The sequence below is a fragment of the Myotis brandtii genome, unplaced genomic scaffold (genome assembly GCF_000412655.1).
Source record: "Myotis brandtii unplaced genomic scaffold, ASM41265v1 scaffold613, whole genome shotgun sequence".
Classification (NCBI taxonomy): domain Eukaryota; kingdom Metazoa; phylum Chordata; class Mammalia; order Chiroptera; family Vespertilionidae; genus Myotis; species Myotis brandtii.
The window spans coordinates 1,792,643-1,797,164 of record NW_005370332.1 but is presented as its reverse complement, the minus strand read 5'-3'; the positions used below and the strand labels follow the sequence as shown (position 1 = coordinate 1,797,164).

The window sequence follows — 4,522 nt, the reverse complement described above, 5'->3', positions numbered from 1 at the left end:
ACGTTCCTTCTGAGGTTCCGGGAGATGCTCTACCCGGACCCACTCCTGCCAACGCCCCGGCACACCCGCTACCCTGGTGCCCTCCGGTGCCGACGAAGCACTTACCTAAAGTCGCAGAGTACCGGATCCGGCCCGACCGCCGCCGACCGACGCGCTCAGACAACTTCTGCCTCTCGGAATCTTTGCGGCTGCGGTTCTAAAGCCAGCACTCCCTCCCCTCCAGCCAGCCCCTCCGCCCCTGGGCCGTCGCCATTGGTTCGGGTGGTGCTTGCAGGCGGCCTGGGAACCAGGAAGCCGATTGGGCCACGAGCCTGTCACATCAGCTGGGTGGAGAGCTGGGAGAATAATCACCGCGCCGGGCGCCGGGATGGGGACAGGAACCGTGCGGCTGGGATCTGAGATTGGTCCCCCGCGCCTGCTTCTCCTTTCTCCCTGGCTATGAGATCAGAAAAGTCCACAGTGTTCAAAAAAATCTTGTGGAATAAATGAAAAGATGGGAATGTCGGGAACGAGAGTTTGAATGCCACCAAACCCCTATTTAAGTCTATGGAGGGTACAGTTTCTCCCCGAAATCTTGAAGAGAATCCCGGTATGGGAAGGGACATTTCTAGTAGTTTTATTGGCTCCAGTCAGCCCAGAGGGAAAACATCAGCAATTCTCCCTTTCCTTGGGAGGTCTGGGGAGCAGATTATGGATAGGACGGGTCTCTCAAGTGTTTAGCTTCGTGCTCAGTAAACTGTTCACCAAAATCACCTGTCTGGTATGTATGTCCATGCAGAAAGAGCTGGTGGTGGGAAGGGATGGTGGAACTAAAATGCTTCCACTTCTTGGACTAGAAATGGACATCAATTCTCATCTGTCTCCTTTCACCAGAGAAAACTTGGACACAGGCTCCTGTTGCCAGAATACCTTTTCTTCTTCTAGCCCACGAGATCGCCTCCAAGCCATAGCTGACCTCTTTCATTAATACAGGTAGTGGTGTCCCCTCCTTATCTACATTTCGATCCTTTGACTCACTGCAGGTCCAGAGGGCCCGAGTTTGAGGGATTCTCCAGTCAGGTCTAGAGATTGACTTCTGAGACAGCTGTAGAAGACAACGTCTAAATAAAATCTTCCCTGTTCTGTAGGAACCATTTTGTTCAGGAAATGTGTGCTTAGAAATTTTCAAAATGAATTTAAAATTGGTTCAATGACATCCCACTTTACATGCATTTCAGGAAAAATGCCTGAAAAAGTGAATGCTCTTATAAAAGGCCCCCCCCCCCCCACACACACACACACACTTCATTTGCTGTTATTAATTTCTTCAGAGACATTAACCTGTAGTCAGGGTTAGGACTTCTTAAACAGGAAAGAGTGGAGTAGTTCATATAAGGCCTAAAGGCTAGACAAGCAGAGAAGGGCTTGGCACTGGGAAAAAGTCTTGTTAAATATTAATTAATGATTAACCAACTGGAAAACCTCATGAAAGGCACAGGAAGGTGAAAAAGAAGTGAGAGGGCAATCATGCTTTCAGAAACATTACATTTCTGTTGTGACAGATTCTGTACTGGGTCAGGTTTGGGTCAGCACAAAAATACTAGTTTCAACAATACAGATTTCAACATGATGGTGTTAGGTTAACTACAATGCCATGCACATTTACAATAGACTCCAAAATGAGATTACAAGTTTTCAATAATTGGCCCACGACATAGTTTCTGTAATTCTTTTCACAAAATTTCTAGATACACTAAATATGGTATTTCAGTTTTCTATCCTTTATGGTGCCTGTAAGTCACCGATAAGGAGCTTCCACCTACTTCTTAAAAAAGGTTTTTACTGATTGATTTGGGAGAGAGAAACATCAATTTGTTGCACCACTCATTTATTCATCGATTGGTTGTTTGGAGTATGTGCCCTAATGGGGTTCTGGTATCAAACCCGCAACCTTGAGGTATTAGGACAAGGCTTTAACCAACTGAGCTACCTGGCCAGCACTGCTTTTAAATTTAAATTTACAGACTTAGCATGAAGGGACTCTGCAAGCTAAGTTTTCAAGATTGGATATATGTATCATATTCTATTTTAGTTTATTTTTCAAGTAGAATTTAGAATAAGTCAAAACATTAAGAATCCTATACATATGCTATTTATGCTTTCTTGTTTATTGTTCAAAAAGATTACATAAAAACCTTAATAAAAGTCTTCATTCATCACTAACAATTAGGATGCCATAATTCAGCAAGATTTTTAAAAATATATATTTTAAAATTTTTATTGATGAGAGGAAGGGAGAGGGATAGAGAGTTAGAAACATTGATGAGAGAGAAATATTGATCAGCTGCCTCCTGCACACCTCCTACTGGGGATGTGTCTACAACCAAGGTACATGCCCTTGACCGGAATCGAACCTGGGACCTTTTAGTCTGCAGGTCGACGCTCTATCCACTGAGCCAAACCAGTTAGGCTAAAGTGAAGATTTTAATAACTCTTTGACAGGGTTGTAATGATTAAGTGAAATAATGTATTTAAAGATTCTAGCACAATATCTGGAGAACACTTTTTGCCTGATCAATTTTGGTTCTGTCTTTGTACTCTATCTGTGTCCATTCTGGTAATGAACAATAAATTTTATTGATGAAGGGTGGTGGAGGGAGGTACACATAGCGCCAAGAAGGTGAGCAAACATATTAAGAACAGTATGCCATATACGCCAGGTCCCTTGAAACATATGCTGTGCAGATGTTTCTTCCCTGCAGCGACTGTGTCAAGCAGCAAGGATGGACCCGCTTCCGGCAATAGAGAGTTAGAAACATCGATGAGAGAGAAACATTGATCAGTTGCCTCCTGCACAACCTCCACTGGGGATGAGCCTGAAACCAAGGTACATGCACTAAACCGCAATCGAACCCAGAACCCTTCAGTCTGTGGGCCGACGCTCTATCCACTGAGGCAAACTGGCAAGGGCCAGCAATAATTTTTTTGTCAAGAAATGTCATTTTAATGGAAGTACACTTGTCCATAGTTTCAAAGCTGCAGGGTGCCCAAGTGGTGGCACTACGTCTCTCTTTTTGGCCCTGGCTCTAAAATGCAACCTTATTTAAATATTCATGATTACTTATAGAGTGTCATTTGAATATCATTTATTATTTTTAAATTACAGTTCATATTAAATATTATTTTGTATTAATTTCAGGTGTACAGCACAGTGGTTAGACAATCAAAGTGCTCCTTCTGATATTTCTAGTATCCATTTGGTACCATACATACCTTTTACAATATTATTGACTATATTCCCTATGCTGTACTTTACATCCCCATGACTAGTTTGTAACTACAAATCTGTACTTCTCAATTCCTTCAACTTTTTTACCCAGTCCCCTACCTCTCTACCCCTCCAGCAACCATCAGTTTGTTCTCTATGAGGCTGTTTCTGTTTTGTTTGTTCCTTTATATTGTTCATTAGATTCCACATACCAGTATAAGTGAAATTATATGGTATTTATCTTTCTGTGACTGACTTATTCAGCATAATACTCTCTAGGTATATCCATGCTGTTGTAATGGTAAGATTTCATTCTTTTTTGTGACCAAGTAATATTTCATTGTATACATGTACCACACTTTTTAAAAAATATATTTTTTATTGATTTCAGAGAGGAAGGGAGAGGGAAAGAGAGAAAGAAACATCAATGATGAGAGAGAATTATTGATTAGCTGCCTCCTGCACACCCCCTACTGGGGATGAAGCCCACAACCCCAGCCTGTGCCCTTGACCAGAATTGAATCTGGGACCCTTCAGTCCGCAGGCTGATGCTCTATCCACTGAGCAAAACCAGCTAAGCTGTACCACACTTTTTAATTTACTTGTCAATTGATGGGCACTTGAGTTATTTCCATAACTTGGCTATCATAAATAACCCTGCAATGAACATAGGAGTGCATATATATGTTTTTGAATCAGTGTTTTAGGTTTATTCAGATATACACACAGAAGTGGAATAGCTGGGTCATAAGACATTTCCATTTTTAATTTTTTTTTTGAGGAACTTCCGTACAGTTTTCTATAGTGGCTGCACCAATCTGCATTCCCACTAACAGTGCACGAGGGTTCCCTTTTCTCCACATTCTCACCAACACTTGTTGTTTGTTGTTTTGTTGATGATTAGTGTCCTGGTGCACGAATTCGTGCACGTTGAAAGGAAATTAATTAGAAGAAACATTTTAATATCGCTATCACCCTGTCTCCATAATAGAAGTGTCAACCAAATTCATGATTGACAATGACAGATTGAAACACATGAGTGCGATTTGCACCACTGAGAGCTTTATATGTATCGCACATGTGCAAGTCAACTTAGCCTTTTCTACACTGAGTGGCCAGATTATTATGACCACCCCATCAGTACAATGAAGTGAATTAGTTATGCAAATAATAATAATAAAACCTTGAGAGTATTTGCTTAGGAAATTTTCAATATTCAGTATTTTTGGAAGTGTCGATGAAGTACTGATGGGGTGGTCATAATAATCTGGCCAC

At 41.6% G+C, this 4,522-nt stretch overlaps 1 protein-coding gene across 1 annotated transcript in view; it reads right to left on the bottom strand.

Moving 5' to 3' along the window:
• PLS3 (plastin 3) overlaps positions 1 to 210 on the bottom strand; it is a 96,921-nt gene extending 96,711 nt beyond the window's left edge. Inside the window, exon 1 of the mRNA XM_005879913.2 lies at positions 106 to 210. The gene's annotated coding sequence lies outside the window, so the exon portion shown is untranslated. The remainder of the gene's footprint in view (positions 1 to 105) is intronic.
• Between the last annotated feature and the right edge of the window lie 4,312 nt (positions 211 to 4,522).